Below are 22,713 nucleotides of genomic sequence, written 5' to 3'. Positions count from 1 at the left end.
ACATATATATTTGGGAGGCAGAAAATAGGAGTGGGGAGAAAGGTTCCATCTTACTGTTATCTGTCAGAATTTCTGTGTTTGATATTTAAGGAAACCTTTAATATGGTTAGAGAACCATATTAAAATTCAAATTCAGAACAGCTGCATAAAAGAAGTAGATTATGACAGACTGGTGTACAGGCACCTTTGCTGCTCATCCTTCTAATTGTACTCAGTAAGGCCTTTCATTTAGAACACATTCACAAAAATTGTTTTGTTTGTATCTCTTTATCTTGGTAAATGTCTGCATTGCTCATCAATTATAAGATCTGGATAGATCTTCACTGTGTGTGGTGGATTGACCTTGGCTGGCTACCAGGTGCCCACCAAGCTGCTTTCTCACTCTTACACCCTTCAACAGGATACAGGGAGAAAGTATGATGCAAGAGCTCATGAGTTGGGATAAAGACAGGGAGATCATGGGCAAAACAGACTAGACACAGGGAAAAAAGTTTAATTTACTGACAGCTATTTGTAATAGAGTAAGACAGTGACAAAGGAACCCTCTCCCCTCCCACCTCTACTCCTGATTTTTTCCAGGCTCAGCTTCACTCCTGACTGTTCTACCTCCTCCTGATCATGCAGCCAAGGTGGATAGAAAACAGAGCTGCAGTCAGTTCATAATGTTTTCTCTCTGCCACTCCTTCCTCCTCACACCCTTCCTCTGCTCCAGCATCAGGTTTCTCCCACAGGATGCTATCCTTCTTGAACTGTTCTGATATGGGTCTTTTCCATGCAACACAGCTTCTGCCAGAAAATCTGCTTCTGCATAGGCTTCTCTGCATGGGCTGCAGATGGAGAAATTGTGATTTCAGTAAGCTATCTTTGAAGAGGACTGTGTCAATGTTTTTGAGTGTTTTTCAATTCTTGAAGGGGAAGACTTTTGCCTTGTAATGTTTATTGCTGTAGATTGCCTTCTAACTATTAATAAGGATTAGAATTACTAGATTAACATAGTACATAGAGTATCAGGAAGCATTTCTGCTTTTAGAAATGGAAGGATTTAGATGATGTGTGCTCCCATGTCATATTACAGATTCAAACCACTCAGATCTCCTGTGATTATATAGTGAATATAGAAAGCAAATTAAATAGTGAATATAGAAAGCAAATAAAGAACTACAAAACAAATGTAGTTTAGAATGTTGTACTGGATGGAATAGAGTTAATTTTCTTTGTAGAAGTTGTTGCAATGCTGTTTTATATTTGTGATCAAAATAGTGCTGATAACACAAGGATATTTTAGCAGCCATTGCAGAGGATCAAGGTCTTTTTTGTTCCTCACACAAACCCAAAAGCAAGCAGCTAGGGCTACACAAGAATTTGGGAAACAACACATCTCAACAGGTGACCTAAACTGACCAAAGGGGTATTCCATGTCCTATAATGTCTTACTTGGCAATAAAGGCTGGTCAAAAGAAGGAGGAAGGGAGGACATTTGGAATGATGGTGGTTTTCTTTCCAAATCACTGTTATGTGTGATGCAGCCCTGCTTTCCTGGGGATGGCTGAACACCTAATGGCCCATGGGAAGGGGTGAATAAATTCCTTATTTGCCTTTGCTTACATGCATGACCTTTGCTTTCCTGATTAAACTGTATTTACCCCAACCAAGGGTTTTCTTCTGATTCTCTTCCTCATTTCCCCTGGGGGTGGATGTGACAGAATGGCTGTATGGTACTTAGGTACCTGTTGGGGTTATTTCACAACAGATACCAACCCAAATATACGCATGCACAGCCTGTTCATATACAAATATATCTCTGTAAAAAACTGCCTATTTCTGATTACCATTCCATAAAATAAAATAATTAAGTCACCAGAAATTAAGCAGATTGTGTCTAAAATTATCTTTTCTTAATGCTGGCTTTTCAGTAAAATTCCAATCTTCGCTTTCAAAGAAAACTTAATTATTTGGCAAGATATAATGTTTCAATGCCTCCCTGCTCAAAAATTGTAGAGTTATTGTTTTGTAAAAACTGCTGAAAATATAATCCCATGCAAACAAGGATTGGTAAAGGAGAAGTAATATTGAATCCCAAAATCTGTGCATTCCATGATACATGTTTATGAAAAATTCAGGTGAACCAAACATTTATTTTAAAATGAATTATTTAACTCAAAGCATACTGGAACCACAGCAATAAAAAAATAAACCATAACAACCCCTCAAAAACCCCAAAACATTTATACTGAATGAATAGCTTCACTGACAGATGGTGTCTGAGAAAAGAGCGTGTCTCAAAGATTTAATTTTTTAGACTTCTGGTGCACTGAAATGGAGTATACCTTTCAGAATGTAAAGAAGATCTATAACAAAATCTAATTTGGTAATAATATGAAATATCAGGTGCAAATATTTCCCCAGATGTGTATATTATAAATGTTCTAAATGTAATTTGCTGAGTTTTTAAAAAGAATACACCATAGAACATTTTTGTTTAGACTGAGATATTAGAAGACATCTTATATATTGTAAAATAAGCTCAGAGGAGTGATTATCGCTGCCTAGTGAGTACCAGAGCTTATCAGTCACTTCTAATTCATGTAAATGTGACATAACTTAGCTTTATCTAACTTTTTTTAGCATTGCTTTTAAAAGGTTTGTCAAAGAAGCAATTTAACTTGGTTTAAGCATATCCTGGTGTCCTGGTGTTTTTTGTGTTTTTTTCCTGTTCAATATGACTTTGGATGACATGAAAGCCTAACATATTTATATTTATAACCACAAGTTTTTACATATCCAAGAACTACAGTATAATCTAATTTTGTTTAATAAATTTTAGTAAGGATTTTGACATTAGAGACTGGACTGAAAACTAGCTTGGTCCAGAGGGTTGTGATTAGTTGCACAAACTCCATCTGGAGGCCAGTCACCAGCAGTGTACTCCATGCATTGATCCTGAGTGAAATACTGTTTAACACCTTGCTGAATGACCTAGAAGTTTGGACCAAGTGCACCCTCAGCAGGTTTGCAGGTGGTACAAAATTGGGAAATACAATTGATGTACCAGACAGATCAGCCTGGACAGGCTGGGCAATTAGGCTGCCAGTAATCTCACAAAATTCAACAATGGAAAATGCAAAGTTTTAATTCTGCAGAGGAATAACCCAAGGCACTGATACAGATTAGAGTTTAACTGGCTGGAAAGCAGTTCTGCAGAAAAGAACTTGGGAATCCTGACAATCAACTAGCTGACCATGAGCCAGCAATGTGGCTTTCATGGCAAAGGAGGTCCAAAGCATGCTAGGCTGCATAAAGGGTAAGCTGTGCCTGAAGGTTGGGAGATGTGATCTTCCTCCTCTGCTCAGCACTGTTGAGACACATCTGGAGGTCTTAGTCCATGGCTGGACTCTCTTGTGCAAGAGACTCATGAATTGACTGGAATAAGTCCATCAAAAGGATGTTAAAATTATGAAGTGACTGAAGAATTTTTCAGTCGAATATGGGCTGAGAAAGCTGGACCTGCTCAGCCTGGAGAAGGCTTGAGGGGATCTCATCAATTGGCACAAATTAAAACACACAGAATTCAGTCTAAACAGGGAAAAATACCTATTTATTTATTTATTTATTTATTTATTTATTTGTGTTGTAGGAGTGGTCAAACTCTGGGAAAAACCAACCAGAGAATTTGGAGAGTGTCTATACTTAGATACTAAAACTATGACTAGACACAGGCCTGGGTAACCTGCTGGAGCCAACTGTTTAAAAATTGTCTTTGGACTACAGAATGTCCAGAAGTTCCTTTTAATCCCAGAGATTATATGATTCTTTAAGTGTATGAAATAGATTTTATGCAATAGATTTTTTAATATAATAAAGTTATACTAAAACTGGAAGCTAGGCATCATCAGAAAAAAGCAAATATAAATATGTGAAATAAAATGTTAGTTCTTTTTGAAAAATATAGAAGGCAACTTAGTACCTTTTTATACTATTTTAATTGTTTCCTATTTTTAATGATTTCTTTTGAAGTTAAGAATTATTGAACAGAAAAAGAACATTCAGCTTTGGTAATAACAAATAACTGTGTATAGTGTTGTGCACACTTTAATTTTCAGGTAGTTGTTCTGTCAAGTACATCATAATAGTGGAATTTCAGTGATGCTCAGATCAGACAATGACATATTTTGATCAGTGGGAAAGGAGTGAATAGGATCTCTTGTGATCTTGTGACTAGACTTAATTTTTTTTTTTTTTTTTTTTTTTTACTGGCTTCTGAAGAGCATGTTAAAGAGCATTTTCAATGTCTCAAATAGATGCCCTGTGAGACATGACAAAATTAGTTCTTTATGATTTACAGTCCACAATTTATCCTCTATATTTAGCTATGAAGTGCTTAAAATGTTACCTTTTTAAATGTAGTGCATTATTTTTTGAACATGTTATAATATTTTGGCTCACAATGAATAATCTTATGTAATCAGGGCTGTCTGACTAAGTCAGCTCATTTGCAAAATGCTTTTCATCACAGTCTATTCCAGTCATTACAGTCCTCAGTCTTTCGTTATCTTCTCCATATCTTTAATTTTAGAGCATGTCAGAATGCCTGAAGAGGTTCACTAGATTTAACAATCGCATTAATATTTGCTGTTTTCAAAGAGTTTAGCGCATATTGGAAATCTCAGGTGCTTAGTGTCTCAGACTTCATAAGTCTTTGTGGTTTCTTATGATAATACGAAATACAGTGTTAAAAGGGGATGGTGTCCAAAGGAAAAAAAATATCAAACTAAGAACCAGGAAAAGATCTTGAAGAATAAATTGACAGACGTGATTTATGTTACCAAGACTGCACTAGCAATATTGATGAAAATGAGCTGAATTTTGGATTCTTGTTAATCTAGAAGATAGCTTTCATATAATTCAGAAAGGTTTTGTAACCTGGTTGGACGTTCAAAAATGTACCACAAAGCTCTGGTTCATCAAAATTCTCAATACAAATAAACTATCAAGAATTATACTGATCAAAAATCAAGTTTTACTGAGAATGATGATGTAACTAGCTGCTTTCTTAATGAGCAGTGAAGTGACTGATAACTTGAAATAATTCAACATTCTTATTGCAGCATTATTTAGGTTATAATGCAAATATGTTGTCATGCAGAAAACTTAAAGGATACTATCCATCATGAGTTACACCCACTGCATTTTTTCAGACATTCTGTTATTTGCCACAGACTAGGGCAGAGGTTTTCACCTGTCCAGCTCAGTTAATCCTTTTCCCTGTGCCTGTATTCAGGGGCTGGTTCTGGTCTCAAATGTACAGTGAGGGTCTCAGAGGGGTTTAGCAAATAAATGTCCAATTTTTACTAAAAAGCAGGCCATCCAATAACAATTTTTTTTACAGTTTCCCTGCATATAGTTAATTTTCTTCCCAATAGCTGGTATTGGACTAGGTTTTGTATAAGCACCAAACACAGTGTTGGTAATACAGAGATATTTTGTTATTGCTGAGTAGGGCTTAAACACAGTCAAAGCCTTTTCTGCTTCTCCAACTGCCGTGCTGATGAGGAGACTGGGGGTACACTGGAAGTTTAGGAGGAGACACATCCAGGACAGGTGACCCAAACTGATTAAAAGGATATTCCAGACCACATGAAATCATGCTCAGTATATAAAGAGAGGGGAAGGAGGAGAAAGGGGGAGACATTTGGAATGCTGGTGTTTGTCTTCCCAAGACACTGTTATGTGTGATCCTGCTCTCCTGGAGATGGCTGAACACCTGCCTACCTGTGGGAAGCAGTGACTAAATTCTTAGTTTCACTTTATTTGTGTGCATGGCTTTTGCTTCCCCAATTAAATGGGCTTTATCTCAACCCTCATGTTTTCCAGCTTCTACCCATCCAATTGTCTTCCAGAAACCATTGGTGGGGGAGTGAGTGAGTGGCTGAGTTCAGCTTGGTTGTTTGGTAGCTGGAATTAAACAATGACACGATAAAGGAAATTTGAAAAGGGAAGGGAAATGGAAGGGAAAAGGAAAGTAAGACACCAGTGAAAATCCAATTATGGAACTCATTTTGGTGTAGATGGAGATGAAGACAGGATGAAGATGAAGACAGGAAATACTAAGGCAGTTTTGAAGGGTATATATTGTTGCAAATTCTTGAGGGATGGAACATTAAAAAAGCAAATCATGCTCTTGTGTTAGATTTCTGGGGTGCAAGCAGTGCTACATGTAATGAAATTGAGGACCTTATCAATAAGCTGACTTATGGAATACACATTATGCACAGCAAGTTTTAAATTTTCTTTAGTTATGAATTATATTGTGGTCTGAAACTGTCACTAAAAAATTTGCAAATTGAATCAACCAGTATCATCTAAACCTGAAACTGACTCAGAAGGATCACTGAGTTCAAATCACCACTCCTTACATGAGTACCTAAAAATAAGCCACATGACTTAGAGCATCGTCCAGATGCTCCTTGAACTGTGATCATGGGAACCCTGTTCGGGTGACTGACCGCCCTCTCAGCGAGGAACCTTTTCCTAATGTCCAATCAGCACTTCCTCTGGGGCAGCTTTATTTAATTTCCCCATGTACTACTGCTGATTACCAGGGAGAGGAGACCAGCACCTCTCCCTCTGGTTTTCCCCCTTGAGAAGCTGTAATCTGCAATGAAGTCCCCCCTCAGCTTTCCCTTCTCCAAGCTGGAAAAAAAAAACAAACAAGTTAATTCAGCTGCTTCTCATAAATATTGTCTTTGAGGTCTTTCATCATCCTGGTCTACCTCCTCTGGACACACTCTAATAGTTTGATTTCATTCCTATTTTGAAGTGCTACAAATCTGCACTCACTACTTGAGGAGAGGTAGCACAGAGCAGAGTGGAACAATCACCTCCCTCAGCTGGCTGGAGATGCTGTGCTTTATGCATTCCTGGATATGGAATTGGCCTTTTTGGGTGACAGGGCATACAGCTGGCTACTACTGAACTTGCCATCCTTTGAAAACCCCAGATTTTTTTTTTTCTTCAGCTTCTAATTCTAAAATATGTACATATAATTAGAATTACCTCATCCCAGGTGAAAAATCCAGTACTTGCTCTTGGTAAATTTCCTGTGTTTGGGGTAGCTTAGCTCTCCAATCTACCCTGATCTCTCTCTTAAGACCTCACTGTCCATGAGGGATTCTACAGCTCCCCCAAACATAGTATCATCAGCACACTTACATACTGTATATTCAATTCCTGTGTCCAGGTCACTTACAAAAACTCCAAAAGGCACTGGCCCTAAATCTTAGCCCTGGGGAACCACTTTGGTAGCTGGCTGCCTGCCTGATACAACATCATTTAGTATAACCCTTTGAGCCTGACCCAGCAGCCAATTGCTCACCCAAAATACTACAGACTTGTCGAGTTGCGAGCTGGACATTTTGCCCAGAAGCATATTGTGAGAGACAGCACCAAAAGCTTTGTTAAAACAAATAAAATTCCCAGAACACATCTACTGGCTTCCCTTGGTCAGCTAAATGGGTGACTTTGTCCTAAAAGAAAACTGAGTAGGTTAAGCAGGACTTGCATGCAGTCTGTGATCAACTGCTCTGCTGTTTCTCAAGTGGATTTTAATTCTCAGAATAACCTTCTCCATAATTTTACCAGACACTGAAGTGAGACTGATAGGCCTGTAATTACCATAGTCTTCCTTCTTAAAACTGGGACACCATTTCCCAGCTTCCAGTCAACAGGGAACTCTCCTGAGTCCCAAGACTATTGAAAAATAATGACAAGAGGTCCCATGATGGCATCAGCCAGTCCTTTTGGTACCCTGGGATGGATCCCATTGGGCCCCACAGATGTATACACATCCAGCTGGAGCAGCAAGTCTCAAATAGTTTCAGAATTGACTGAGAGTTCATTGTCCTCTCAACACCAGGCTCCAGGGTTTCAGGGCCAATCACTGGTGTTAAAATAGAGATGAAGAAGAAATTAAACTTCTCTACTTTTTCTGTGTCCTTTTTTTGTAGAGGTAATGGACCTCCTAAATTAACAGATCAATTTAATTTGTGGTCTTTTGCTGTTAACATATTTTTAAAAAGCCCTTTTATTGTTCTTCACACTGCTGACTAGCTTGAACTCTAATCAAGCTCTGGCCACAAAAATTTTTTTCTTACAGTGGTGAAATTTGTTGAAAAATCTTTGACAATTTGATGAATGACATTTTTCTTATCAAATATTAAGATTTATTGTGTTATGCATCATGCCTTATTTGGCATAAGCCTGAATGTAATATTTCAATTATCTTCTTTCTTGTAAAGTATATTAAATAAATCCCCCAGGTACTATTAGTTTGGTTAGCCACTAATTGCACAAAACAGACTTATTAAACCATAAGGTAAAGAATTCCCATATTAGTCTTAGCCTTTTCCTCCCTGCCACATCCCAAATGAAAGACTTAAGCAAATTAATTCAGTAACTTCAGTCCAGTCTGAAGAAGTTACATTGCTGAAGTGAAAAACAGTCAAGTCCCATAAATAATTCCTAATGAAAATTCACCAATTCTTAGTCTTGGAAACAGTGCATCAACAACTTTATGTAACATTAAAACATCTATATTACATTATAATATATTTTTATGTCATTTTTACACTGATTCTTTGAAAAACACATAAATAAATGTAACTTTATCTGTTTAAAAAAATGATCATGTTTTAACTAACAAACGACCTCAACATTTTCATGTCCTTGAAAAACCTTGGGATTTTCCAAAACAGATTTAATTTTGCTACAGCAAATTTGAAAAGAGCAATTGAATATTCTGCCTGCATGAAATATATGCCTTATTGTTATTTGAGTGATTGGGTTTTTTTAAATTTTATTTATTTCTCTGGTTTATACAAAGACCAACGAAGAAAATAGAATGAAGTGATATGTAAGCAAAGTGCATTTGCTACTTTTATAATTCTGGCAGTATAAATTTCAGCAACATGCTTTTAGGGGTCAAATATGACATGCTATGTAGAAAAGCTACTTTATAAGATGATGGTTAATGAATACCTATAGAAATGTGGAAGATTAGCAAGATTACAGAAACTGGAAAAGATATTTGTAATGTATATCATTAAAAGGAAATATTTTTTTAACAAGAAGTGGGAGAGCTGTTTTATTGGAAGTATATTAGTGAAAAATATACTTGGAAACTGTACATTTAGTTAGAAGGTATTATAAATTAAAATGTCAAGATATAAAATTATACTTATGATAATCATGTGGTTCATTGTATTGTACCTATAACTGCAAATCCCAAATAATCAAAATTTTTGATAATTCCAAGATTGATCAGGTGAGCAGCCACCAACTTTCCTTCATCAAGAGCTATTCACACTCTGGCTATTTTATAGGATAAAAAATTTAGCAATTGCAGGTGAGAAGTAGGAGACACCATATAGCTTGATTTTTGCAATTCTTTTGATATGGCCTACAATATTTTCCCCATAGGATTCCTATCATGTGAGCAAAAACTTGATTTTAAAGCTGTACAAAAAGAACAGTTATTAAAGGTTTACTGTGAAACTTGAGGAGTGGACTGAGCAGAATTCTAAGGGAGCTTGTGATGGCTGTAGTAATGTTCAGCAGTTTTATTAGCAGCCTGGCTGATAGAATGGCATGTACACTGCTTTACAGATGACATCAACCTTTTGGAATCTGCAAGCACAATGAAGTTGGATTCAGAATAATTTCAAGAAAATGGAGAAACTTTCAGAAAAAGAGATTCAATTCTACAAGGACATTTGCAAGGTGGAAATAATCAGCTGCATGAAATGAGGACAGAGAATAATTGGCTAAGCTATTGAACAAATTGGGTTATTTTTGTAGAAAAAAAGGAGAAAGAATGACCAAATAATAGCCATTATATATAGAATATATCTTCCAAGAGTAAGGTAATAGGCTGTTTTCTCCAAATCACCTGTAAATATGTTAAGAAGTGAGCACTACTTATGTCAGGATTTTTTTTTTTTTTTTTAGCTATAAAAAATTGTTAAGCATTAGAACATATTTGCTAAAGAAACTGCATGACCGCTATCACTGCAAGAATTGTGGCATTGTGCAGCCACTTGCCCCTCTCCTCACTTCAGCCATACTCCAGTGGGAACTGAGATGCTGCATTCATTTTACTCCGGACTATGGAAGATGAATTAGCAACATGGTTTGGGAGATGAATGGAAATGTGGTAGCCAAGAGCTGCATGGAATGGGGAGCCCAGACATCTTGCTGGTAGTCAAATATGGCTATAATTCAATCATAGAAGCAAAGAATGGTTTAAGTTGGAAAGGACCTTAAAATTCATCCAGTTCCAATCCCCTGTCATGGGCAGTGACACCTCCCACTAGACCAGGCTGCCCAATGCCCCATCCAGCCTTGCCTTGAACATATGCAGGAATGGGTTATCCACAACTTTTCTGGGCAGTCTAGTCCAGTACCCAAAAGTACTTTACTAAAACTAAAGCAGGCATTATCATTTTTATAAGCAGTGGAAGCACCGGCTTGTTGAGCTTTTCTGCACACCCGGATCTCATCTTGAGCAGAGACACCTCTCAAGACTGCTCCTCAAGACTCAGAGATTTCTTGCTGCAAGAGTGACTAATAGAACGCTCAGCTTTGAAGTTTAGGTGAGTGATGTGAGAGATTGATTGTGGATGTGTTCTTTTACACATAAATGTTGACCATGTCAGGACTAAGCTGCATGTAAACCCTTCTCTGAGATGGAATTTATAATACAAAGGGATATTTCTGAATCCCATGACTCAGTGTGTGTGGGATGTTTCTCTGACAGTTTTGTCTTATCGTCTCCTCTATAACATAAATAATCAAGGGTGCTTTGCCATTGAATCTTGATAAACCACTGTTTCATTTCCTATCAAACTCTGTTAAATCACTTTTTTCTATCAATGAACATATTTTCACTTGTTTGCTACAAAGGAAGTGAGTCATTCCATCAACTACAATATATTTTCAAAGCAAATAGGAATAGGTTTGCTAATCTTTCCGTATTAATGGGGTGACCTAGCTGACCTATTTTTGGATGCTTTTGGAAAAAACTCTTTTGTAGGATTATATGTATATGTGTATATATATGTACATTTGAAACTCCATGCTTCATTGCAGCGAAGTGTCACTTAACAAATTAATTTATTATATTAGAAACTAAACACCATTACTCTTTTTTAACCATGAACCTTTTTGCCAGTTAAAGCTCAGATGTCTACCTGCACTACTGTAATATAAGAATTACTTTTCAGCTACACAACATTTTGTGCATGATCTTAGGGAAAAGGGTATGGAAAGTTCCAATTTTTATTTCTATTTATGTTCCTCTCTGTCTCATGTCACTCCAGAATATCCTGTTGGGAGGAAAAATGTAGATCAGAATCATGTCTAGGACATATTATCTGCTTAGCACACTCTTAAAACTGCTTAATTAAAAGCACATCCTTAGGGTTTTTTTTAGAAATTCTATAACTTGCAGTCTACTGTAGATTACGTAAAGAAAAAAAGAGACAGGCTGATGTGTCTTACAGAGATGTACGCTGTATATAAAATATTTTGGTTGGAATATTTCGCTATTTACCCCTAACACCTACAGAGAAAAAAGGTGCTGCTGAGAAAGAGCTGCCAGTGAAAAGGGTTAATCTTTGTTAGTGTCTGCAAATGTGATCCCTTCCATTGCTCAGAAATTTTTTGCAGCTAAAAATAGTTCAGATAAATAGACTGTCCAGTCAGTGTGACCAGAGTCTATTTCTCATCCTTTTATCCTAGTAAGTTTGTGACAGACCCTTTCTTTGCAATGAATTATAGATGACAGATACGTAGAAATTTCACTTGTTAGTGTAATGGCATTCTGGAATATAATATGAGGTTATATATGTATGTAATAGTCTGATCTGATACGTCAATAGATTTGTTATAATGCCTTGACATTCATATATATCACTGTTTCACTTTGGCTCTCTAAAATGAACTCAGAGGACAGGAGAAAACATGTGTTTTAGCTACCTTAGTGCCTGTATGGAAAGAAAGGGTTGGCAGCTTGGTGCAAACACAGCAGTTGAAAGCAGCTTCAAAGTATACTCAGAAAATATTTGGGGCTGTACGGAAGTAGTCACTGGGAATGGATCAGCCAGAAAATGATGTATTCTCAACACTAACAGAAGGGTTTGACACAGACAAATGTGAATCTATGCTGCAGGCAGGACACAGTGTCTCCATCTCTTTCAGTGTAGTCTGCGGATTCACATTTTACCAGGGATTCAAGAGGTAACACTTCCCAAAAGACTGAAATATTATTATCAATATTTCACATAGGTGAAAACTCTTTGTGATTTCTGTAATCACTCATAAGTTATCAATAAACATAGAGTCTTGATATTCTCTATCATTATCAGGAGAAATTCTGAAAGTGTATAAATAAAATGGTTACTAAATAATAAATAAGTAAATAAATAGGGTTTTTTCCTCTCAGTAGAAGAATTTTCTGCTTCTTGAATAAGTGTTGTTTTGGGGATTGTGTATAGTTTTCTGCATATAGCTAGCCTGAACTAATAAATTATCATCTATTTTTTTTAATCTGTCAAAATACATCCCTAATGCATTATTGCAACAATTTCAAATGTAATATTGTGAAATGCATAGAAACCATATTTTCCTCCATAATTTTTAATTTTGATTCAGTACCCTGAGTGCGCCAAAACCTAGGAATCATAGCTGTATCTTTATCAATTCTTTCCCTATGAGTGTGTCACCCAATTGTTTTTCCTTAATCTGAGACAAACAACCATCTATTCTATAACTTTACCCCCTTTACTGCATAATCTTGTGAAATGTCTACTGATGGTAATTAGTGACTTTTAGTATGGCTCATGCACGTCTCATCTTTTCCAGACTCTAAGTTGCAGAATTTAACAGAACACAAGTAGGCCTGTCTACTCTCCTAAAATTCCAGGAAATCAATTTTTTTACACATTTGACACTATTTGATGGGCTACATTTTTCTACAAATCAAAATCTGGTCATGAAATACAACAATAACCTCTCTGAGCTCAGGAAGTGCCACTCATGAAATGATTTGGAGAACTGTATAGTATAAATTGCTTATGATAAGACTATTTTGGTGGATAGCAAGCATATAATCCTTTAGTCCACTTGCATATTCTAATGCAGGCTAGGATTTGTAGATAATAGCAGGAAATCTGTCCCTTGGCTGCTGGCATGGTTATCAAAAGCCCTAATTCTTACTGTTTCAAGCACCTGAGGATTATATTTAGGATGTATTAAATACCCAGCTCATTCTAATCATAGGTATCTTGATAATTTTATGGCACTGTGCTAATTATGCCTCACTAATCATGAATAAGAAATGTCAGGGAAAATATTACTATGATCTTTGCCATACCTTTTCTTTTCATGGTGTTGTTAAGAATTTTACGAAACAAAGAGCTTATGGAATCCAGAGAAAAAGAAAACCCAGGACACAACATTTTACATGCTAAGAAACAGAAGGAAATCATTAGTGTATGAATCTGGATATGGAACAAAAAATAACCTTATAGCAAAGAGCAAAGAGGTAATAGAAAAGGTATGAACTAGGTCACAGGTGTATAAAAAGGAAAGTAAAACAGACTTGGGGTCAGGCTATAAAGTTCACTTATTTTGTGCTGGTTATATGATTGCATGGGCTATCCCTATTCTGAGTCAAACAAGCTCAGATGTGGTAAAAAGAGGTCTTGGTTCAACAGTACAAAAAGCTTTTTTTACAGAACACAACCAGTGAGAAAAGGCAGGATAAAAATTGTTGACAAGGAAGTAGACCAAAGAGAATTAAACAATGAGAAGTGAAAAATTTAAGGAACCTGAGTAATGAATCTGAAATAATTAACATAAATATGTTTCCAGTATTATTACCAAATTTAAAAAAAATCTCCATGTTATATTTATGCAGATCAGAAAGCACAATCAAGAAATAAAGAAATTTACAGTTAATAATATCAGTGGATAGTGGAAAAGTGGAAGGTGGAAATGGAAAACAAATTTGACATCCAAATCAGTTAGGGTGACCAAATGAACAGTTTTACAACTGGAAATGATTCAAAAGTTGATGATGCAGGGTGATTCACCTTTGGAAACAAAACTTTAAAATTACAGATTTGAAAGGTTATCTTTTTTAACCTTTGATAAGGGTTTCACTTAGAACTATTAGACAGTAAATCCGTTACAGGTTTCAACAGGAAAGTAGTCAACTACAAATGATGGTAAAGTGTCAGTATACTGAACATGGCCATTATAATTTTTTTAAGATAAGCCATCTGGCACAGTCTGAAACCATTAGTGTTTTTAAAGGTCATATGTATACACTTACTATGTTTCAGAGTAAAAATAACTAATAAATATCATGTTTAAATGATATGACAACAGATATCGCTAATGAAGTTGTGATATAATAAACATTTATTTGAAATGCACTTAAATCAAGACAATTGTCTTTGCATTGTGTTTGCTTCATAAATTTGGAAAATGTACAGCTATAAGGGGAGAGGCAACACTTTGCCATCCTAAACTTGGCTTCAGTTTATCTCAAACACTTGTTCAGTCTCCCCTTAAACTTACATAGTTTTTTTTATCCACAGCATTCTTTGTCAAGGAGTACTGTTGATCTGTTTGCTACGATGTGGAGAATCGGTTGTACTTGATTAGTCTGAATCTGTATTCTAGTAGCTTCAAATGAAGGTCAAAAGTCTGAGCAATAGAACAGAGAATAAACAGCTGAACAGTTCCTCCATGTCCATTATGCCCTTCACAGGTTTGTAGACTTTTGCTATATTCCCTCCATATCTTCATCTCCATTTAGTTGTTTATACAGATAGTTAAGTCTTCTTGACAAGCTCCTAGTGACAGGTATTTTCTGTTTGCTACCAGAGTTCAATCTTACAGAACACAAAAAAGGAGAAATCCCCAAGTAACAGACTCTTTATGATGATGTTATAAAAAAAGTCTAAGAATATACCATGTTTTGTGTCTGTAATTTTCATGTTTGAAAAGGGAGTAAATTGATTTCTATGTTTTAAAATGCAAGTTGAAACTTACATACAGTGGTTAGAAAGTGCACTCAGGATTGACTCTTGAATCATATATTTTAATCCAATTTGAGCAAAAATCAACAAGGACGATAGATAATCTACCAAGTGGATGACTGGGGACAGGTTTTAACTTGAACTGATTTTGTCTGTCTGACTCATAAGTGTTGCAAAGGATTTTGGCTTAGGGCAGCTTTATGGTACATGGGAAATGGCAGCACTAATGGATACCAAAGTGATAAAGATAGCATTCTGTGGAGATGAATTCCTTAGAAGAAAACTTTAAAACCCTGTAATTAGCAGAGTGTGATGTATTGCAATATGCCCAATTTTACACTAGGAAGTGCTATATAAAGCACATCTATTGATTAACATAAATATTGACTAAGGGTTTGACTTATGGATAACAATGATTTGTATTACACATGTACATTTTACATTGTTTCTATCACTGCATCTTATAATTAATAGTAATTCTCTCATTGGGATATTAAAAGGAATAGTAAGTGGGAGGACAATTTGATTTCTGTACTGAGAAAAAAGAATAACCTTAAAGACCTTATCTTCCACAAGCCCTGTCTTTAAAGATCACTTTAGCTGTTGGCAATAGGCCTGTTCTTGTAAATGGATGTAATGTAAAAATGCAATCAGGACAATTCTTAGTTTAGATGAAGGGTAGATGGTAAATATTTTAAAATTAAATAATTATTGGAGGGAAAGTACTGTGTGAAAATAATGCAGGCAGAAGAACACAAGGTCTTGGTTCTGTTAAAAAATATATCCATCAATGCATAGGACTTTGTGTGATTTCCCACATCCTGGCAGGATTAGGGTCTAGGCATATGTTTCATAGTTTCCTAGAATTTATAACTTGCTGCTTGACATCTTGGAAAAGCAATGATGGAGATAGTTTCTCCAAGATCATCTGTGTGTTCTGTGTTTGTCCTCAGAATCTCAATCTGTGAAGGCTATCTTTCAGTCAAAAGGGAATATATACACCCTTTCATCTTTGGAGAACTAGTTCTCATATTGAGTCTGTATTATGATACTGAGAACATCAGCTGCAATATAGGGAGTAGAACAGTGAACACAGCAAATAGAAACACTACATTGAGAGAAAGTGAGCATGGTTTGGGTTAGAAAGGGTGTTTAAATTTCATCTAGTCTTAATTCCCCTTCAATGAACAGTTGAAGAAATATCTTCAACTCAGCCAGGTTGCTCAGAGCAGTCTGACCTTGAATATTTCCAGGGATGTGGCACCTACCACCTCTCTAGGAAACTCGTTCCACTGTCTCATCACCCTTACTAAAAAAAACAAAACAAAACAAAACAAAACAAAACAAAACAAAACAAAACAAAACAAAAAAACCAAACAAACAAAAAAACCCACCATCCAGTAAAGATACAATGAGAATAGAAAGCTGCACAAACACAGCTATTCTAGTGTACAAATAAAAATTATGATGCTCAGCTCTGAATAGTGAAAGAAAATTAAAAACATTAGCTTCCTAAGGAAAGTGCCACCGTCACTGACCTTATGAGCTATTCTTCTGGCCTTTCTGATGACAATCTTTTCTCTTATAGCTTGAGTCAGCACAGGTCCTCAAGCTATAAGAGAAAAGATTGTCATCAGAAAGATGACACTCTCAAGTTGAGAGTGATACAACATGGAAGACTTATTTATTATAAGAATAATCATAAAAGAGATACGGACAATTGTAATATTCTTCATAGTGAACTCACATTTCTTTTACTTTTAGCAGTGAAGACAGACAAAAGGCTTAAGCTGGGCAGTAAAGTGCTGTACTTAGTCTGTGTCACTGGTATACATGTATATGCAATGTTTATGTTCTCACTACTTAAGGTGACACCCGTCTTCCAGCTGCTCAGAATTAAATTAGTAACTGGTGATATACTGGCAGTGCTTCCTGTTCTCATTATTTCTTGCATCCTGTTAGTATGTTATGGAACCTGAAGGCTTTTTCACAATCTGTAAAAAATACTGGGACTTCATAAGTGTTTTTGTGCAGTCTAGTTGAGGTTTATTCATGAGAAGGTGGATCAGTAAATTTCATTTGTGTTTTAGATCACTTCATCATGTAAAGACTTATTAGATTGGTTCATTTACTTCTATTCTTTATCATTAATAAGAATAATTTTAGCAGTATAAGTACCCAAGGAGAGATACTTTCTCCCCAGTCAAAGTCCCATTTGCTTTGTGTTTTATAGCTGAATCTGTTTCAGCAAGGGTGATAATAGAAATTTTTTCACATCTGCTTTCTAAATGATAGTTGCTCTAAAATAAAATTTGACTCTGTGGTGTTTTTGCACTGGCTGGCAGCCAAAGGACCATCCAGCTGCTCACTTACTTCCTCCTAATCAGGACAGGGGGAGAAAAAAGGAATAATGGGAACAAGTTAAAGAAGGGGAGATTTGGGAGATTATAGTTCCTGTTGTAGGAAAACAAGATCTGACCTGGAACAATTTACTTAATATATTGCCAATTAAAATAAGTATTTAATTACTGATTCAGGTAGCAGGAAACAAAAAAAAAAATTAAAAAAACCCAGACTCAAACTTTTACATGCTAAGGGTAAACAGTTTTTACATTCAGTGCTTTCAGTGAGACAGTAGCCAGGACATAAAGGTTTCCTTCTGGTGCTCCATTCTTCATGTTCTGTTCTTCTCTTGTGAGGACTCCTCATGGCCTGCAGTGCCTTCAAGGGGAAGGAGCTGTGCCTGATCTAACATAGAACATGCCCTCCTTTTTCCAGGCTCTACTTCACCCCTCCATTCACTCTTCTACCTCTTCTCACCCCTGGAGTAGCACAGGGAGATGGGGAATGATGGTAAGGGTTAGTCCATGAAAGCTGCAGTTCTGTAGTTCTGAAATTCTTGTAGAAGTAGATAGAAACATGTAGACACTTAAATAGAATATAAGAGGGCATATGACAGATCTTTGAGCTAAGGGCTTTGTGTGTCTCACAGAAAAACCCAGATGTTGCAATGGAAAAGGTAAATATATAATTGAGGAGGTAGCTGCTTTCATTTTAAGCCTTTTGAATAAAATAAATGGTTCTTCCTAAAGGTTTGGTATTTTTCAAGAACCATAGAAACTGATTTTATTCTGGCAGAATTTTTTACAGTAAGTAATATTGTCAAGGTATATTAGTCTTTTAATCAAATGCTTGCCAGGACTGGGAAGAAATTGGAATTTTCCTGAACTGCCTTAAGTCACTACCATCTGAATATATTTTCCTATTGTTCTTTTGAAAACAAGCAGTGGGAACCTGAGGTGTTTATTTGCTCTTGCTATCAGCACATGTTAGCTGTCCAGGAGAAACTTATGTCATTAAAGAGTCTGTAACCAGTATCCTTGCTTAGTAGGCCCTTACTGCTGTAGAGACTTTATGTTTCTGGAATGCTGTGGGAAGTTATAATAATTTTCCACAATTTCATACCTCAGGTCTAAAGCTGGTACTCTGCAGACATCAAGAAGGGATGGATATAGACTATGTTGGAAGGCAAACATATAATTTAGGCAACTGCGACAGCATGGTTTTCTCTTTCTTTTAGACCATACTGAAACTACATAAACTCTTTATATCAACAAGTGTGTAGTAGAATTACAAATGTATTAACACGTTGACTATTACCCAAATACGTTAGATTTAAAGAATTTGGTTTTTACCTTTCTGTAGCTTTCCTGGACAGTTATATGAAGTGATTCAAAGGAAGAGTACTCTCTCCTCCCAACATTGATATGTGTTTGTTTGGGAGGATTTACTTCAGGTTGCTTTTTATTTTTTAGTGCAGCCACCACTGCAGAATTCAGTACACTGAAAAATTTTTGTAGGGAATGACCATACCCTTCATCCATGAAAACACTTATTATATGATGCTGACTGAATGTGCTTTCAGAAAAACTCCTGCTTTCATGGCAAAAGTGCTATAAATAGTAGTGAAACAATATGTTATTTCAGAAACAAATATCCATGGCAGGCTTGGGTCATACTGGTGGACATCAAAACCAAGAGCATACTTCATGCATAAATATTTACAAATGCTGCTAGAGGTTGCTTTTGTAGCAACCAAAAGCTAAATAAACTGCCTACTATTATTAATATAAATGGTAAATTAGATTTATAAATATTAAACAAATTATGAAAATATAATATCTTTTGCTTTTCTGCATCTGTTGTGCAAAATAATTGGAGGCTACTGCTCTTTTGATCTAGCACCACGTATAATTCACATCACATTCCGATTTTATTGATGTAAATAACTACAGGATGTTTAGAATTTTGAGATCAACTTAAAATTGTTACTTATAGGAAAATATAATTCAAGGAAAAGCAATTTTCTTCATATACTTTCTGGCTATTTCTGAAGAAGAAATAACCTATATTAACTAAAAGTGCTTGGTATTAAGATGGAAATGTTGCAGCATCTCTTTCAAAGTTTAATGCATAAAAATTCTTTAGAATTGGAATATGGGAGTGACTGGCCTCTGGATGCCAGGGCTCCCTAGTTGCTGAGTCCTATGTAGTATAAGGTCACAAGACTCACAGATCTACTCCAGTTTCAGATTCATCTCAACCACACACATAAACAGCTATGCACAGGAACATTATGGATCCTCCAAAGGAATTCTCCTAAGCTACCTGCAGTATTTAGGTTGTGCTTTTTTATATAATGTTAAAGTGGAATTTCTGTTTTAGGGATAGGAGAAGGAACATTGTAAAGAGCAGGAGAAAAATTCAGTTAAAAAAAGAATAAAATTTGAGAAGTGAAGAAAAGTCATTAAACAAAGTGAGTTGCTCAGGGTATGTGGAAGTGAAGTATACCACTGAGGACTTTGCCATGGTCTTTACATAAAGTCATTAAATAGAAGCATTTTCTCTGATTTTTATGCTCCTTATTGATACACATGTATTTTTACCTATGAAAATAAGTAGCCAGCACCTGCTGAATCAGGTTATTTCAATACAAAATTAATTATAATTGCAATTCCAAGTTTTTCTCTCATATGCATATGTCTATTCATGAAATAACTATTTGGGTCAAATTGGCACACAGATGCAACTAGATGAGTACTCTGCTCCAAGACAGATGCTGAAACCTCTGTTTGGCCCGTTTTTCCTGATTTAATTCCATTGATTTCAATGCCGTTATATAAGCAGAAATATGACTCACTGACTTCAACAGAACTAATATTCATTAATATATAATCAAAGTTTTGAGCTTACAAACAGTTTGGGAAGGGTTGAAAAAAACTCCCTTTTCTCTCCTTTGTATTCTTATGAAGAATATGTTATGTTGAAAAAGATTTACTTAGGCTAAGGATCTGTCCCAGTTTAATGAAATTAATAATATACATAAAAGATAGCTGTGATGGAGTTGATAACCAAGATGGCTGATAATTTCTGTAGATAGCCTAGTACACGAGCTTGTATTTTTCCCTCAGTAGCTGAATAATGAATCTTAACATCAAACTACCTTAAATTCAGAGCTGCCATGTAAATAAAGTTAGAATCAAGCACTTTGAGATATGATTGCTTTGACACAGTATGGAAATATTTAGTGTTCTTAAATTATGTTCTCTAGCAATGACTTCATAAAAGACTGTTAACATTTCTAGGAGTTATATACATGCATCAAGGAGAGACTATATTCTTTGAAAAGACATTGAGTTTTCAAGAAAGCTATTTTTAAATTTATCGCTGAATGATGTGGTGTCAGCTATCAAGGTAACATATAACAACCATGGGATTAGAACTATTAAATGGCAAACTACAATAAGACAACAATTTTTAGGTAAGATAATGTTGGCAAAATATATTGCCCATAAAAATGTGAGATAACTTAGACTTTATAAGCAAAGCTAACAACTGGTTTTAATGCATTGTTATTATTAATAACATTACAGCTTTTACTGTATTGACATTGCTACAGTTCTACTGTATTTTCCTTATGCAGATATATTTTTTCCCTCTGAAATTTTCAAGTGCAGTATAAATATGCAGAGAGTATGTAAATAGAATGTGAGACTATGAAGGACTAAATTTTTGCTTGCCAGTCAGCCCAACAGGCACAAGAAGTGCAATGAAAATAACAATTATGTGGAATTATTATAGTCTGTATTTGAGGCTATCACAATTCAATAGAATGTCAGAAAGCTGCAGAAGCCTGGTGACTGCATTTTGGAAACACATCCAAAACATTATTGTTTCCAAAATGAACTTTTCAAACTTCTTTTCTCTATTCTTCATGGAAAGATGTGGTGCTATGTATGCCTTTCCCAGCTCTTTCTCATTCAACATATTTTTAAAATATGGCTCCAGCTTGTCTGGCTATTTCTTGAATGTGCAAGAAATTGCTTCATTGTTTTCCTCATAACTGAACACTGGTGTGCACATTTGCCTAGCTCAAAGGTGCTCATTAACAAAAGCAACAGTAAATCTCCAATCTTCTGGAAACTGCGAGGTTGTCTAATGAGACTTTATAGAGCAATTATCAGTCCAGTTTGGCTTCCAAAGAAACAAATAATTGAAGATTAAGAGTAAAAATCTGATTTCTCACTGATCTTGCCACTTCAAATAGAATATAAAGTGTATGCAAATGTTTTTGCTTCCATTTGTTTGAAGGGCAAGTGAGATGAGATTGAAAAGTTGTGCATGAACTCATTTACGTTAATATCATTAAAAAGAGACAAAGATTATGATGATGATGATGAAGATGATGATGATGTATAGTTCACAGCAATGAATTGTGTTTTGTGTAAAAAACCATATGACACATAAAAACTGTCACAAAAGGGAAAGAAGCAGTCACTCACCACTAACTGTCTGGAGCCCATTCGCATAATTTTTCTAGGGTGATACTCCACAGGTTACTAAGAAAAACACAATGCAAAGGAATATTTCCTATTTTTCTATTGTTTTGTAAAGAAAGTGTTCTTTTGAAAGAAAATAGAAGAACTAGCACCAGTGCTTTATGGATATTGGCTTTATAAACAACTTTCAGAAACACATCTTTCAAAAATGAAATAACCCACACAATGCAAAACACAATTATCTGAAAACTCAAAATATTGCTCCAAACAATTGAAACCACAAGTTGTATTATGATTGATTCAGTGGAAAGGGCACCAATATTCACAAATCAGGAGTGTAAATTTTGTTTTTACTTCTTTAACTAAACCATCACATACACACTGAGTTTAAATCTTACTTCTCTGACTAAAAGCAGCTCACACTGCCAACAGGGCAGTTTATTTAAAATGTTCATATTTTCAAGATAGATTTTTTTTTTCCCCTCCATGTTTGGCAAAAAAAAAAAAAAAAAAAAGAAAAGAAAAAAAAAAAGTCCTCACATTCAATAACTTTTTAAAAATAGTTTGTGCTTTTAACAATATATGAAAAATGTAACAGTGTTCTCATTTTCAGTGAAGTTCTAATATTTGAATATTTCAATTCAGTTCCTAAGTACAGTATTTGAATTTAAATGGCAAACTCTTTCAAGTTCTAGAATTTCATTAGTATTTTTTCAAATTTTCACAGCTTACAGTACACGGGCATAATCACAGCCAAAGTCTGTGAATGACCT

The 22,713-nt window shown here is 35.5% G+C and overlaps 1 long non-coding RNA gene across 2 annotated transcripts in view; it reads right to left on the bottom strand.

Moving 5' to 3' along the window:
* Positions 1 to 224: 224 nt before the first annotated feature.
* Positions 225 to 22,713, bottom strand: part of LOC135296227 (uncharacterized) — an 87,044-nt gene continuing 64,555 nt past the window's right edge. For both annotated transcript variants that reach the window (XR_010358294.1, XR_010358295.1), the window contains one exon: positions 225 to 827. This is a non-coding gene — a long non-coding RNA (uncharacterized LOC135296227). The remainder of the gene's footprint in view (positions 828 to 22,713) is intronic.

This window comes from Passer domesticus, chromosome 3 (genome assembly GCF_036417665.1).
Source record: "Passer domesticus isolate bPasDom1 chromosome 3, bPasDom1.hap1, whole genome shotgun sequence".
In the NCBI taxonomy this organism is placed as follows: Eukaryota; Metazoa; Chordata; class Aves; order Passeriformes; family Passeridae; genus Passer; species Passer domesticus.
Note: the sequence above shows the minus strand (reverse complement) of the source record. Positions and strands in the feature narration are given on the sequence as shown.